General features: G+C 39.6%; 2 long non-coding RNA genes across 3 annotated transcripts in view; both read right to left on the bottom strand.

The window, feature by feature from the left end:
- Positions 1-17,622, bottom strand: part of LOC125296280 — a 313,747-nt gene that overhangs the window by 278,000 nt on the left and 18,125 nt on the right. The gene's annotated exons all lie outside the window — the stretch shown is intronic.
- Positions 3,336-15,787, bottom strand: LOC125296283. Its single transcript, XR_007193729.1, has 6 exons — positions 15,631-15,787; positions 15,422-15,530; positions 15,115-15,173; positions 14,941-14,973; positions 3,620-4,285; positions 3,336-3,465 (listed from the first exon to the last, which is right to left on the bottom strand). It is a non-coding gene; the product is annotated as an uncharacterized LOC125296283 (long non-coding RNA).

The raw sequence follows: 17,622 nt of genomic DNA, 5'->3' as shown, positions 1-17,622 counted from the left end.
TGAGCCTCGTAAATGGGTGTAAAACAGTGATTTATTTGCATGGCTAGCCCGATGCCGAAGCACCACTATTGAAAAAGCTGTTGGTAGCATCGGCTAACTAGCGCCAGATTTTGGAGTGCAGGGGACAAGCCGAGATGGGCTATGAGACATACGTTCACACTCGGTATCATGTTTCAATACACTTTAGGTCAATATAACACCGGAATTCTCCTTTAAGTTATTTTATTACAAATCCGAACACTAAAAAATTACACTTTTAGGCTTGAAATGATCCCAAACACTTACAGATTATGACTAAATGTTCCAAAAAAACCTCAACAAATCCAGAAAGACATAATGACCAATTTATTGGTAAAATTCCACAAGTCTCCATTGACATTAGTGCAGCGAGGGTTTACTCTGGTCCAGAGCCATAGAGATGGCTCTGCTCTGGTCTGCATAAAGGGGGATTTCCCCCCCTCCCCCTTGCAAGAATCGAACGCGGAAATTGTCGAACGTTTGCGCCTCTCGCTCCGCTTTAACCCTCTCTGCTAAAAGTATTTCTGTCCCTCCCAATCTGTGTTAGAATGGTGTGTTAAGTAGACAGAATGTCAAAAAACCTCCTGGGGAACCCCCCGACACGACAAACACATGCACTTTTGAAAAGCTTGAAACGTCCATATGTGTAACCCATCTTTTAACTTAGCCTATAGTGTTGTAAAAGTTCAACGCTGTTGTTTTCGTGCAGTAGGCTAACCTTTTTGATAAGCGATGTCATGGGTAGGCTGACGTGATTAAGGGCTTTCTGTTCCTGTTTATGTAAATGTTTTACATAGGCTACACTGCATGTTAGGCTATATCAACCAAAAGCGCACGTTATGTAAATAGGCGGGTCAGATCGCGGGCCGGTTATCATTACTATTTGCGGTTTGGGGGGGGCCTTAAAAACATATAGCCCAGGGGCCTCAGGTGGTATTAAGGCGCCCCTGGGCACATTCCATCCAACTTTCTATCCATTCATCCCCTTCAAACCATTCACTCATCCACCCATTAAACTATCCACCAACATCCATTAAACAATCTGCCTGTCAACATCCATTCAACTTTCTGTCTATCAACATCCATTACACTATCTAAATTTAACTTTTAAACTATATACTCTGTCGCAGGCTTTAAGCATACAATCTGGCTCTCTTAAGACTACAGATTCTGTTCCTATTTCCTCTGCCCACAACTGTTTCAAAATAAATGTCCTCACTACAACAATTCACTATTAAATAATTTAACTATTTAAACTACTCAACTATTTAACTGTTTAGACATTTCAACTGTCAGGTTGTTATCAACTATGACTCCTGCCAACTGTTTCCAAATAAAAGTTTGTTTTGCATTTTATGTTAATATACAGTATGTTTATATTTTCATGCACTGGTAATTTCCTCGAAATTACATTTTCTAGTTTATCCTGGTGCCACGCACCTTGCATGTAGCTGTTCGCTTATTTCCTCTGTGTACGAAGTTATTGTAACTGAAAGTAACGATAAAAGGCACAACTCCAGGAGGACTTGTCGCCATGGTCAATGCATTTTTTTTATATATATCTGTGAGTGTGCGCACATAGCGCATGCGTTACGTTGCACATTATGGCAAAGGGGCAATGCCGCTCGTTATACGTTTCCCAAAGTATATGTAGCAATAAAATAAAATAGAAATACATGAATACATTTAGATAAAAAAAAGCAATAATTGCATGAAATACAGCTTGTTCAGGATTCTCAAAGCTCGAGTCTGAGTCAAGTCTGAAGTCTTTTGAGTGGAGTCGCAAGTCATGTCTGAAGTCACTGTTTTTGCGACCTAAGTCCAAGTCCCCATCTTTTTTACATTTCTATCCCTTCATTCTCTTTAATTCAAGTTCACAGCACAAAGCTGACATGCACTAGAAGAGCATTATGCTTGATCAAGAATCAAAAAGATTAGCGTGGCACCGCTCTAGATGTGTCATTAAATTAATTGTGCTATTTCGCGAGGTATAGAGATCTTTCGGTTTCACACACAAAGTGCACTTAACTGTTGTTCATATCCTAGTTGTCTCTGACAAATTGAAAATAATGAGCGTATAGGCTTATGTCCATCGAGTCAGTTGCAGCCAGCCACAGTCATCTTCAACCAGTAACAGGAGCTACGTTCTGCTATTTGTGCAGATTTTTTCTCCTCTGTTCTCGCAGTGTTGTTTGCGAATATGTATCAATACATAATACCACTTAATTTCAGGTTAAAATACATAGTAATGCGCGTTACTGAAGTTTGTACCGAGTAAAATATTACCCAATTTTTTGTAATGCCTTACATTGCCGCGTTACAGCAAAAAGCAATACATTACAGTAATTACATTACTTTTGTAACTTGTTACTCCCAACACTGCTTACACGTTATTTTTGAAAGTTTTCGTGTTATTCTCTTAGTCCTTTTTACTGCTTTCAAGTCGGCTGATGTTGTTAACGTCTGTCCATTGGGAGCTTGCTATGGCTAGCTTTTGTCCTGGGCCTCTTACGTCCTTCCCATCCATCTGTGAGCCAGTGCTGTCTGATCGAGGGGATTTCTCGGGACAGCAGCTGGAGCTACTCTGCGAAAGATCTGCCGAGGCCGCCGAGCTGTTTCTGACCTGTGAGCTGCCATGCCAACTGCCTGGAGTCTGGATTGAGTAGACTAACGTTAACGTTGAATAACTCATTATACGGACCAACAAACTGTGGCTGTTATAGCAGCTAAGTCCACCGAGTTGCTGATCTATAAGATCGCCCACGACTTTCGGACTGGTATGCTTCCAGTGATCTCCAGACTAACAAGACCTAACGTTCACGTTATCTCCAGACTGCCAGTGAGTGTAAAGAACTTTGTTGGTTGCATCGGTTGTGGAGACACAGCTGTGCGCAGTTTCACGTGAGTCATCATTGCCCTTGGACATTTTCAGCCGGTTGGAAATTGGACTAATTTTATTTTTATTTTATTTTATTTATTCATTTGTTTGTTGTCTGTCTTGTATGTCTTGGTGTCACGGGTTCGCTGGCGACTACGCCGCTCCGTCCGGCATCTTTTGCGTTTGTTGTTTCATAAATGTAGGCTAGTTCTATGTCTTGGTGTCACGGGTACGCTGGCGACTACGCCGCTCCGTCCGCTATTGTCTTTGTTAGTCTATGTGTCAATGACAATGTCTTATATGTGGAGCGCTTTGGGTTGCACTATACAAATAAAACTGACTTGACTTGACTTTCGAATATTGTATATAAACCGACATGATTTTGTGACTGAGGCTACATACTCAGAGAAATGTAGTCGGTCACCTAACTTACTTTTAGTAGGAGTCAGTAAAGATGAGCCAAGCTGGATGCTGATCTGTTAGGGAACATCTGTATTATTTGGGAATACCAGAAGCTCAGTTTTGGAGAGCTTGAGCCGAAGGTGTCTTTCATCCAAACTGAAATAGTCCTGGATATAGTAAATATGGAAATAGTATACTCATCAGGTGGGAAAGACAGGTAAATCATCATCTGCATAACAATGATTGGCAAATCCTTTGGAGCAAATGATTTCACCTAAGGAAGTTATGTCAATGGAGACAACAAGAGGCTCAAGTACTGACCCCTGAGGTTTGTCTGTGGTGAAGTTGTACATCTCTTTGGATGAACTGGGATGCTTCATCAGTGATGTTCCTGGGGTCAACTGAGGTTTTCGAGTCTTTCAACGTCAGTCCTCCTCACCTAGGTGACCCAGCTGGGGTTGATCAGGTCCCGGCTTGCATCCCAGTAGCATCAAGCCACGTGCTCACCCTCTTTGTCCAAAGCCACCTAGTGGCATGGCCCCCCTCTTAGATGTTCCAGTGATTCCAGCTGTCAAAGCCCAGCAGAGTGAATTCCCTGCAAAGCCCCGACAGCCTATTTCAATAGCAAGCCTTCCAGCCACAGCTCCTGCACTGCTCCACCAGCTCATGGTATTTGGCACGCTTCCTTTCATGAGCCTCCTACATGTGTTCTTCTCAGGGCACTGTCAATTCTCACATGATCACCTGCTTGGTGGAATCTGAGAAGATGACCATATCTAGGCGCTGTGTTGTTGGAGCTATGTGGCTTAGGGAACTTGAGTTGTTTCCCAAGATCCACTCACCCTGCCAGTCTGGAGCCGTGGAAAGCAGGCATGGTTTTGATGGTTGAAATGAAGAAGGCTTCTCCCCAGCTCTCAGAAAGGAGATGAATGAATGTCCTTTGAGGTAGGATGCAAACCAATTGAGAACTTTGCCAGAAATTCCTAGCTAAAATAATGTAGAAAGAAGAAAGTCACATAAATCCACATACATTTATGTTTTTGTCTTAATAATGTGTGGCGCACCCAAATAGGACCACAAGTGTTGTGGTTTATTAACTGCATTTGTATTTTTATATGATTCATCTAGAACGGCACTATGCCTAGTAGGACTTTTATTTGTCAATATTAGATTATTACTGTATTTTTATATTATTACCAAAGATTCTATACATGGATTTCTATGGAACGTCACGAAAACATGCGTGCGCAACCAAGAGGCAGAAAGCACCATAGAACAGCATAGAGCAATGCAAAAGAGCAAAAGAATAAAATGAGTTTTTGTGCTGAAAACGGCACCAATTCAAATCAATGATGGTTAGAGAATGTTAAATATGTTCAATATACCTAATCGAAATGCATGTCTTTGCCAAAATGACAAAATACGATGTTATATTAATAATCCAAATGAACATCAAACTTTGAAATATAGTCTGAAATGAGATGTTATTATCATTGAGACAACAGGGGTATACAAAAAAATCTGATTGTACCTTACAGCAGCCGACTATTTAGGTTAAGTTTATAACGTTGTGGACGGCCACCAAGCGTCTTCTGCCTCACGGCTGCGCGCGCATCTAGTTTTGTTGGTAAACGGGAAACCCGTGTTAAGAGCTAGTAAGTCCCGCCCTTTCCGCTATCCCCCCTGGACCTCTAGATTGAAAAATCGTTAATGCAAGTAAATGTGAGAAAATAATTATTTTCTGGTCCCATTTGAATTTTGCCATGAATGTGAACATTTGTTGTCTGTGAATTTTTAATATAAATTTTTTGTGGTAAAGATTGCTACAATTGAGCTGGTAGAAGTTTGATGCGTTAAACTTTGTGTGAGAGCACTTTGTGGACTACAACTTTCCGCTAGACGACAGCGAACTAGTTTCCCATAACAACCATCAGTTGGTCGAGATGTAGAGGGTTATTAAGATCGACTTTGAACACTGTGAACCATACAACTTTACAATCACACTGTATCATAGTGTTAATGTGTTGAGTGAAGCTAGACATGTTTCGAATATTTTTGTTACTATGTGTGTTTATTCCTGCCGTTACAAAAACTAGTTAGTTAATGTTAGCGATTAGAGCTAGCTCACGTCACAGGCAACATGTAGTCTTTCTCGTTATGTCTTTTCCACAACTGATAGCTGAAGAATCATATAATATACTGTCAAACTCGTAACATGAAAAATTATATTAAAAATTCACAGACAACATATGTTCATGGCACAAACGGGACCAGAAAATAATTATTTTCTCACATTCACTTGCATTGAGGATTTTTTAATCTAGAGGTCCACTGGGGGTTTAGCGAATGGGCGGGACTTACCAGCTCTATAGTTAACTAAGATGAATCATAAGACGATTCACCCAGAGAATGTCTAATAAGGGGAGAACTGCCACTCTCGGAAAACTTCCGGTTTCTGAACTGGTTGCAGTTCCTTCTGTGGTTCCACATGAGGGCGCTTATCCACGAGACCAGAATGCATGGAGGTCTATGGAGCTGTACCCCTCAAAATCCACTTTATTCGGGATATAATTTTTTTTCAAGTAATTTGAGTATTGTATTCGAAAGGGGAGGCAAAGAAAATACACTTGGTTGAGTATTATATTTTTAAAGTCACTTAATTGTTCTTAAAAGCCTTTCAAATGTGTCAATGACGTCATTCATTAGCACAATGCTAGCGTGTTATGTGCAACAACGATCCAACCTGTAAGAAATCAAAAGGACATAAGTACTCGTTCATTCAACTTTTGACCTATAACCCATGTTGAAGTTATACAAACTACAATCAAATCTGAGATTTGTCAACGACAATCAGGTGAAAGAGACAATTTTAGCCGTCTAGCTCCATTGACTCCCATTCATTCTGCACTCATGGCGATCGCCCCCAGTGGAACTCTGGTGGAACTGCATCCAAAATTCGGTACAATGGGACTTAAAGGTGCGATTTGTAGGATTGTTACCGAACGTTCTGTAGGCCAAAATCAAAACACTGGTGAACGTTCTCAATAATACCAGACGCGAGCCTCTTCTGGGTTGCCAGATGTAATGAAGACTTAGCTAATAACGTTAGTTGACCTGCAGCTGCTTTAACGTTTCTCCAACTATGACCCAGCTACACATTACGGAAGCAGTGAAAACAAAAAATACCTCTCTAACCAATGTAACATATTTAGCTGAAGTTAGCGATGCAGATGAAGTTTAGCCTAGGCTACCTGTTGTGGAGAAATATGGCCAGCTCTGCATCAGACTTGATATTCTTCGTTTGACGAAGACGTCACCATCTCAGGAAGCTCCTCCGATGTCCACTTAGGCCTAATTTGTTTCTTGTTTTAAGTTTGGAAAATTTCCTGCCTCTCGTAGGCGTTCATGACTACAACTGACAGCTGTTGACAGTTGGCCTTTGCTAATTTGGCAACCCAAATAGGAGGACGCGCTAGCCCATTATTAATACGCTATTCTAGAATTAATCGTTCAAAACATAAACGAAAATTCCAAGAGATTCCTTACATAACTCAATTTTTTTTCATGGGTTTTACGGGTTAGAGTAATGTTGTCAAATAAGCCATTACTTCAATTCATCGTGTTTCCTTACTCTCTGACAACATATGGTGATCATTTTTGGAATGGTTACAGTTTATTTTCCATTATTTCCTACATACTAGACCTTTAAGTCCCATAGACCTATTTTAAAAAAAATACTGTGAAGCCAAATCAGCGATCTTATCCACCAAAAATATTGTTCAGTGTCTATACAGTAATAATCTTCTAACTGTGAAAATGTCAGACCCTATTTTGCCTTATTTTAAAAAAATCGAAATTGCTCCTTTTGTTTTCATAAACGAACTACAAAAAAAGCCACGTGACTTTACCCTTCGACGTTACTCACAGTAGCATGGTTTGTTTATTAGCCTGGTTAGCATTGCCACTTAACACTTACTGCCAGCTCTTCATGTGAGTAGAAGCACAACACCAGTTATCCAGACATAAAGGTTATCACCACGCGGTTTACATCACCTTCCGTTATTACAAAAATATGTAAGCTAGTTAAGCAAATTGCCGTATTGATCAGTTAGAGATTAAGCGCCCAAACCTGTGACGTCACATGCAACTGTAGTTTGTTATCACCATGTTACGACAAAAACTCAAAACAATTCAACTGATCCTAAAAATAAGGTATGACCACTTGAAGCAATAGAGGTGACCCCAGTGCCTAACATATGGAAGGCATTAAGATCCCAATGTGCACCGAGATATATTTTTTCTAAAAAAAAATCCCATCCCCCCCCCCCCGCTAAACTCTAGGAACGCAACAACTAGATGGCGATGAGATTACTTTCCTTCCCTATTTACCCGCTTATGAATCGTCTCGCTGTATCAACTGTCTCTGTTATTACTCTAGAACGGCCTAGTGCCTAGTAGCAGAGAATGACGGGCTCTGCTAGTAGGAACATAAGCTCGTGACACAGGAGGTGCAGTTGCGTCTGGGTTCCTATGGGAGCGGACCACCGCTCTGCCCACAGATGCACTTTGGATGAAAAACTGACAAGAAGCAGCCTGTGTCATCTCCTTGTTTTTCCACCTGTTTCACAGGTTAGTACTGTCAGAAATGACGGTCTCTGGTACTGTATAAACGCCATCCGTTTCATGGTGTCTGCAACTCATGATTGATGTCTATTTGATAACTTGTTTTTGTGTTATTGTGAACTTTTAAATTTATATGTTATTAAGTGTGCTTGCAAAGCAGCACACTTATTGTTCTTCTTAAGTTTTATTATTATTATTATTATTATTATTATTATTATTAAGTGTGCTTGCAAAGCAGCACACTTATTGTTCTTCTTAAGTTTTATTAAGTGTGCTTGATTTTCGAAGTTTTATTAAGTGTGCTTGATTTTCGAAAGCGTTTGACCGTCACAGCCAAACGAAATCGGCCGCGAAGCTCCGAAACAGGAAGTCGTCCATATCTCAGGAACACTGTCACATATCGATACCAAATTTTGTATATGAACTGGGGACTCCAGTGTGAGGGTGCATAGGCAAAAAAAAAAAAAAAAAAATATTCCAAAAGTTTCCATCATTTGGCAAACCACCCACGGGTATTTGGTAACTCACACCATTCACCTTTTCACCATTCACCTTCTATCACAATGCCTTCCATGTATGCACAATGTCTCAGAGCAGACACAATGTCTCCAGGCAACCTTACCCATTCATGAAATCCTTGCTCTGCCATGGGATAGTATGGACTTACGAACTGAAATAGCTTACATAATAGAGTTGTTTTCACATTGACGGTATTCAAATTAAATTTTTCATTATTGTTACATATCATGATGGGAGAGTATTATTAAAAATGTTACAAGTATGCAAATGCATATGTTTACGGGCATTTAGGTTTTACTGTGTTGTTTTGTTGTAAAGACATGCAAGGCATTCTGGGCCGTAATGAACAGTGGTCGGCAGCACTCCATAGGCTACGTATTAATATGAATAGGTGTTTCTGTAAACCTAGGGATAATAAACAGCTATCTCTGTTACAAAAACGAGCTGGTAATCGCTCATTGAAGAGGGTACTATGATAAAAAAGATTGTTTTCCTAAAAGCATGGAGTTGACGAAAAGAATAAACAATCAATGTCACGTTAATGTTAAATAGCCTAGAACTATCTGAACGCTAGGTGGCAACGCTTGTATTACATTTCACTAGTGTAGCCTACTTGAAATACGATGTGAGATTCCCAAGTAAGGAAGGTGCAAATATTATGTAATTTATCATGGGAAATTATTGGAAATGTTATTTCTTGTTTATTCTAATTGCAAACCACACACATCCATTCGAATCACACGCGACACATTTAATACTGAAAGACTATCATTTAGTTTATTTGATGTTGCCTTAGCAACACAGCCTTCAGAGCAAAGATTCTAGAACAGGGCCAGAGAGACACGCTTTGAGTTTGTGGCCAAGAACCTAAAATATCGGTTTCCATGTGCTGGATGGTGTCGTCCTTTATGAAAGTAAGTGTTTTATACAGTTAACGTTACAGACATAATGAGTCATGTTGTAGTGGTCAACATAAATGTGCCCCTTCTGTTATTAGAATGCTAAAGCGGAGAAGCATGCTAAGCAGAGATTTAGTAACATTCATTTCTTGTGTGGCTAGCTATAGGGAGGAGATGTATGTTGCTAATTGGGATTTATGTTGTTTAGCGTAATGCCATGGTCATTTGATATGAGATGCTTGCACTTTCGTAACTTCCTCAATGCGGTAACTTTAGGACTGCTATTTTTTTTACTAACAGTAATTCACGAAGCACTTTAGCCCTAAAAGTACAGTAGCACCTACGTCTGTGACAGCTTAAGGGAACTTGCATTGTAGGCATAACTAAGGGATGCAATAACACCACCAACAACTAAAACTAGCCTACTCATTGTCAACATGTACATGAAATGTAACGTTTCATGTGAATCAAATTAAAATGTTTTCTTTGCAAACGTAGGCATAGGCGTATGGTGACAGATTAATTTAATGCTGCTGTGTGTATCACGGTAAGCGTGAATGAAGTGGCCACTTCTTAATGGGACCCACTGTATGGAAGTGGGTAAGTAAAATAGAGATGTTTTAAGATAAGGTTAATCAGAATTCTACGATATGCCCGCTTGACAACGGCAGAGATAGAACTGGCCTTTGGCCATAGCAACCATCCATTTAGAACGACTGGCCTTCATAGCAACCAAAGATCTGAGCTGTGTTGCAATGTGAGGCAAAGTATAGAAAGGTGATGAAACATACAGAGACAGGTCAAGAAATATAGTGCAATGTAGACAGTAGTATACAGTTGATTTACAGACGGTGGTTTAGAGTAATATGAAGTATTCCTTTATTCTGAGATAGGCTACATCAATAGGCTCTCAAAACAACCCCAGGCTCACAAAACAATCCCAAACAGACATAAGGTCTTTATAAAGCAAATCTATATAGATTATTTGTGAAATAAACCAGTAAAACATAATTTGTGGGATGGAATATATAACATTCACACTCATAGCTCATATTTTTTTTTAAATAAATCAGTGAAAAAGTATCCTGACAAACAAGCAGCTTTTTAATGCCTTGGTCATATTTCATAATTTCTGTTGTACTGTAGGTTACCTGATAGCCCAGTTTGAGAGGCGCAAGACGCATCATTTCACTGCTGTCATTTCAATCACTGCTGTCATTTTATTTTATTGATTTGATCTCAGTCATAGAAGCTAAATTCGAAGGCAGGCCAAAGGTAAAATCCAACAAATCGCATTCAACCCACAAGCCAATAGTTGAATAGCCCTCTCCTAGAGCTTTTGAGATATTGCCACTGCTCCAACATTGAAAGGCACTGTTACAATGCCTGGATCAAGCCAGGTTCAGCATAGCGTATGACACTGTCCGCTCACGTTGCTGACCGGACCAGGGCAAGCACACTTTCGCAGTTCCCGCCGGAAATGCAGTCTAGTTAGGTTTGCCATCGTAGGAAGCGGCTAGCTGAGGTTAACGTTCAGCAGCCGTCTCGCGAGCTGTCTGTGGTGGCAAACTGATGTGCTTCAGACGGTTAGAGCTGCCGTCTGTTAGCTAGCTGGATCCTTTGAGATCCTGTTGACATTCACATAGCTAACTGCTAACTTAGCGTCGTGAACTACCGTACACTGTTTTTAGACACGGTTATTTCACAAAGTTTGATGAGTAGAAATACGTTCACCCACTCCTTTTATAAAACGGATATTTTATGATGTTTGATGAACATAAATAAGTTAAGACACACTGGTTATAAGATATAGAATTTAACAACGTTTTGAGAGTATAAATAGATAAATACACACTGGTCATAAGACATGATTATTCTGATAAGGAATACGAGTATACAGTAAATAAATAGATAAGTTGATACAAGGAATAGTATTTCGTAAAGTATGAAGACGTATGTTAAAAAACACAGTTTTGATATAACAGTTATCTTGAAGTAATGAATGTAAATATACTAAGCCATGACACTGGAATGAATGTTTGTTATCTGAATCATATTGAGTATACGTAATGTAACTAGTGCCTTTAATACTGCTGTTTTGTATGTACTGTATATTTAAACGGGTGAAGTGTTTTATAATATTGAACTGAATCTTTATGTGCTATTCTCTGACTTTTGCTACGTTAGAATTCTATGTATAGAGCTCTATTGAATGGTTAGTCAGGTGGTTTGCTACAGGTAGCCTGTACTTAAATACAATGGTATGTCCATGTTATTGCCCTATTCAGCCATAGTGGCCTATTTCTCACGGGTGTGAAAAAAATGTGAATGTATGAATGTGTTTTTGGGATACATGAGCATATGTATGTGATGAATGTATTGAGATACATAAATGTAATGTTAAAGAACATGTTACTGTTGAAACAGACTTATTGCACAGACTTTGACATGATTGCTAGTCAATAAAAGATGCACTTTGGATGAAAAACTGACAAGAAGCAGCCTGTGTCATCTCCTTGTTTTTCCACCTGTTTCACAGGATCTTCTTATCTTTGTTACGTCAGTCCCACACTTGGGACCTGTAACATAATGTTTCATTTTTTATTATTATTAATGACAAAAAGTGATGGAATTCACAAAAGGCAAAGAAATAAGCCAGTGAGGACTACTGATGAAATCCCAAAATGGAAAGGTACAGGCCACAGTAGGTAAACTGTGATGTTGAAAATGATGGTTGATGGTGTAATAGGGACCATCATCTCAAACTGGTCAGCATGCTTACAGGAGAAATCGGGCCAATTTTGACATAGATCTTGATCGCTAGACGTCGCTGAGTACTGTCGATAGGGGAAAAAAACGACCAAAATCGGTGCTACCGAACTGGAGAAGCTGGTGCAGCTAATACTTCCAGTTACCTACAATGCTAGGTCTGGGGGCATCATCTAAACGTGCCTTTTTTTCCTCTTAACAGACTCAAAATGTCATTAAAAGTTCTGTGCAATATGAACAGGGCCCTTTCTTGACAAAGCGATTTCAAATCAATTGTGAAGAAACCGTTTGAATTCAGATTCATGTAAAAATAGGCCTGATTTCTCCTTTAAGCCCTTCTTCAGGCACAGATTGGTCAGAAGGCATCGGGAGGTTGAGGTGAGGTAAGAACACAAGCTGAAGATATGTTTGTTAATGTCTGAAGCTGAATTTTGTATACAACATGCACACTATTTTTATTCATGGTTTTGCATTTGAACCTTCAGTAGGCAAGAAATCAGCTGAAGTCTCTTTCCAATAATCTAGACACATAACAATCATACTTTGTAATCTCTCTAAGTGTGGTGCTATTTTGAGCCTTGTTAGTGGTATAGAAATAGCGATTTCTTTCTACTGTACGTGTGCCCCGAAGGCTAGTGTTAAACGCTAATTAGCGGTTTGCAATAAAACTGGTCACATTCGACTAGCATGAAAACAAATCCCAGCGAACGGTCGAACTCGGTACAAATGTGTTATTAACCTAGGTTCATTTTGCGCCGGAATTGTCCTTTAAAAGGAACAAAATTGAGCCCCTAAAGTACTAATATGTTAGCCTGGTAAACCAGACCCTGGAATCTTTCAGATTAAGGGTCTGGCCACGAGTAATGAAAATGGGCAATTCGAGGGGCGGCACCAAGCATGCATTTGAAACTCTCACTGCACGCAGTTGGATAACGCTACGACCAATCACAACAATTCATCAGTGTCAGTCATCAGTGTAGCTCGCCTTTGTCCCGCCTACACCGATTTGATTGGTCCCTCTCGCTCGAGAGATGGAAGAAATTTGGATCATTGCTCGTGGCCAGAGTATCTTGCGGGCACCATTCAAATTGTGCTCTCGCGAGAACTCTGGATTTCCAGGGTACTAATATGTACCGTTCCTGGATCATTAATGTACCTTTTTGCAAAGGGACCATATTTGTACCTAACGGTGGGTTTCCACACAGCGAAAGACCTCGCGATTTTTACCAGCTTAAATTTCAGCCTGGGGCGATATCTATGGGCGGACGGCTAAAACCGCTAACCTTTTGACTGCAGTGTCTAGCCAGTGGTGGCAAGCTTGTTTAATTAGGCTAATCGGCTAGTTCAAACGTTTAAGTACTTCATGAAGATATCCAGGGGTCTTTATGCCTCGACTATGTTGATGTTGCCTATAAACAACAATTCATGTTCATAGAAACAACAAGGTCAATAAGACCTTGATAATAATAGATAATATATTTTATACCTGTGTTGCAGCATGTAGCCTAGCTGTCTAGCTAGGTTTACAATGCAATCCAATGTCTTAAAATACTAGCATTTCACCTGTCAGCTAGCTAAAAAGATCGAGTACTTAAACTAACATATATAGTGGTCTATTTAGTGGTGTATGTGCTCTGACTAAGTTCGTGTGGCATATAAACCACAATTTGTGTTGATACAAGTGCCAATGTTCATGTAGAAACATTTTAATCACATACAAATGTTCGTGTTACAGCTCAGGTAGTCTCCGCCATCTTGGTCAGACTTTTTTGTAACTCCCGCCTCCAAACACAAAGACGCGGACCTGAATTGGTTCTCGAATGGTCCTTATTTAAATAAAGTTAAACTTTGGCCAACTTTGTTTCGCCTGCCTCGGCGATTCGCTTTCATTTCGCCCAACCAGGGCGAATTTCGTCTCCATTCAACCTCAATAGAGCATCACAGTCCCGCCCCTCCTCCGAGAGAGCTTAGTTTCCGGAAGTAAATTTCCCATTAGGGGTTTGCACCGACGTCATGTTCTGGCCGGTAACTATGGTAACCCAGCACGCGCGGCCATATTGGCGATACTCAGGTGAATGAAGTACAATGGAGTATTATGCACTTTGGATATCTTACGTGATTGTAGCCGTGTCTAAACAACAGAAAATCTCATCAAAATGCGTCTAAGAGGCAAAGGCTGAATAATATATAAGCAATACACGAACCAGCGCAAAATAATTTCCAACCAGCGACAGCACGCAAACCCTTTCCTCCAAACAGTGATTTTTATATAGTGAATGTGCAGTTAATAGCAGTTATTTCAGGAGTAATCGTGCAAATAATCGTGTTTTGGTATTGAATGTTTTACCATCGTGTATTTTATATCGTGTGTGTGTGTGTGAAAGCGGTTAACGTTAGCAACATTGTGCAGTGCTTCGTATCTGACTGCGATCCTGGTGCATGGTCTGCTCTTGGACCACCATCTTCAGTTTGCTTTGCATTATTACGCAAAATGTTCATTAAATGTATGAAGAAGTATTTCTAGGTTAATGATTGATGATATGACTCGTACAGTATGAAGGCTATAGTAGCCTAGCTAATGTTAACTAGCATTACCAACCTCCCTGCACAACTCACCACACAACTTTGTAGGTCTTGTCCCTCATGCTGGCCCTTACAAAACCCACAAGCTAACCCTCGGACACACAACAGTCAATAATGTGACCCGATTTAAAGTGGTTTTCACCCCTTTGGACACTCTTGATTTCGTCCTTGAAACAGTGAAATATTCACGGGGGCATGGACGGTTTGCTATGCTGTTACATTAAACAATCGCTAAAAAGAAAAACTCACATGCAGGTGGTGGAGACAGTGACATCTGCTGACCTAAAAAAAGGCAGGAAGAGACAAATACATCAGAACAGTCACATGATATGCACCAGGTTAATAAACATGAATGTCAGTAGTTCTATGGTAGGAAATATGACTCAACTGGTTTCTTAAATACATGTATAAATGTTAACTTACAGGGCTTCAAGGCACACGCACCATCCTGGAATGCTCTCTTGCTTGCGGAACGGTTTCATCTGAAATAAAAGACCATACAATCTGCACTGATTGCAAAAAGAATATTTGAATTGTGTAAATAATGTAGTCTGTATTTAAAGGAGAATTCCACCATTGAAAAAGCTGTTGGTAGCATCGGCTAACTAGCGCCAGATTTTGAGGTGGGCTAACCCGAGATGGGCTATGAGACATACGTTCACACTCGGTATCATGTTTCAACACACTTTAGGTCAATATCACACCGGAATTCTCCTTTAAGAGGTCTTACCATCACGTGACCCTGCACTGCCTTTTCTGGACGCTCGCATCTTCTTCCGCCTCAATACTAGAAGTGTCCATCAGCCGCTGATATTTTTCTATAGCTTTGGTGTATGAATCTACATTAAGAGAACAAAGTTTTTGTGAGCCAGTAGTAGAACAAAGCAGTATTTCCATACAGAGAAAACTATTATTGATAGTATTGCAGCAATCAGTCACCTGTACACAACCAGATTTTCTTGACTGGATATTTGGCCCAGCTTTTGACTTGATTTTTGTATTGTAGCCCAGAGAATTTCTAATTGGGAGACACAGCATCCATAGAAATGCATGCACTGTAAAAAATGACACAGTAGGAATGCATGAAAAAAATGAGGCAACTTATTACACGTGAAAATATTAGGGAAAAATATAACCCTATTATTTTTAAGAATATAGACTTTAACAAATCATGGAAATTTACTTAAATTATTCATGTATACAAAAACAAATTGTGTAAAATATCTCAATGCAATTACATATTCAAAATAAATCAAGGAAATTTCCCTGATTTTTTTGGTTAATATCGCATGATAAAGTCAATGTAATATAGTTGCCTCAATTATTTTGAGTAGTTATGCATGTTTTAAATAAGTCTATTACTATATATTTTAAAGGATGTGGTGTATATACACAATTAGAGAGTCAGTATTTCATTTAACAGCATTTATTCAGTGTAAATTAAACCTGACGTTGAGAAAAAAAAAATAGAGATATAACAAACATATCATCTTCATCAACATCTACACAAAATCCTCCAACTCTCCAAAAAAAAGCAAGCCAAACTGAGTAATCCTGGGATAAAGGGGCCTTGGTCAAACAGGTAACCAAGGACCCAATTGTGACTATGAATGAGATCCAGAGTTCCTTTAAGAAGATGAGAGAAGTGTAAAGAAGGACAAACATCAGTTCAAAATTGTTTTTACACAACAATTCTACTACCAAATTTAGTTTTTTCTTGTCACGCTTACAGGCAAGTTGTGTGAGAGGCTATATGTGCACAATAATGCTTCTACTTTGTTTTTCACATTACAAAACAAAACATACCCATGCATTTCAACAATGTGGCTGACCAGGATATGATGCCGCCTTGTGCAGTATGTCACGGTGCTCAATCTCTTATATTCCTCCATTGTTTCCTCTCCCCCTGAACTCTTCTCCAGAACCTCCTGGACCATCTATGGGTAAAAGAGAAACAATAACGGTGATACACTTGTAAAGAGAAAACTTACCTGCACCCTCTAAAAACACAGGAGATGTATTAAAGTGTAACTCAAGAGTACAAACAACCTAGGGTATATTTATGGTAGTGTGGTAGCAAAATTGTGTTAATTGGTGGAGTTTTGAGCAAGACCGCAACACTGAATGGGCATAGGCTACAGTGAAAGCTAAGGGGCAGCAAGCATGTTGAAAAAACAAACGCCATTTTAAAACCACTGGCAGTGCTCAAAATATGATTACACTTGGTAGTGTGGTGAGGGTCTCTACAGACAAACTAAAGTGTTATAAACTTTTGAAAGTGTACAGGGAGATTATAACAAGACCTGTATCTGAAGGAAGAAAATTGCCTAGATTCGTGTTCCGTTAACGTCAAATGAGCGGGCGCGTTCGATCTTGCAGCACTGGATCTGCAAGCAGATCTGGCTGAATCTAAAAAACATGCCTTACGTTCAGCCAGATCTGTGTAGTGCTGTAAGATTGAACGCGTCTGCTGATTTGACACTACCGAACACTGGCCAGGCTTCCCGCATTTGGAGGACAGACAAGGATTTCTCCTAGTGAGATTTTAATTTTAATTGCTCAACCATTTGGCCTTTTCTGCTGCATCCCCTATGGCAGAGGTGTTCTCTCCTGCACCAGGAGATTGATGTCCCTTTGTTTGAAGAGGACCTCTCCATATCACTTGAAGAATTTAGAGTAGAAGAACCTGCTGGCACAAATTCTGCAAAAACACAAAATTGGAATCTTAAAGGGTTGCTTTAAGAATTTAAGAAATTCAGTTTCCAATTTTAGTTCATTTAATTCAACTAAAGGGTAACAAAATCTTTTTTTACCTTACCCACTGGCCAAGTGATCTGATATCAGATGCATGCAAACATGGATTTTAAATTTATTAGCTAAGCTCACATAAAACCTTACCTTCTTCAATGAAACTTTCATAAGAAAACCAGG

The sequence above is a fragment of the Alosa alosa genome, chromosome 6 (assembly GCF_017589495.1).
Source record: "Alosa alosa isolate M-15738 ecotype Scorff River chromosome 6, AALO_Geno_1.1, whole genome shotgun sequence".
NCBI classification, from domain to species: Eukaryota; Metazoa; Chordata; class Actinopteri; order Clupeiformes; family Clupeidae; genus Alosa; species Alosa alosa.
The sequence above is the reverse complement of the archived record's forward strand: the minus strand, read 5'-3'. Positions and strand labels throughout refer to the sequence as shown.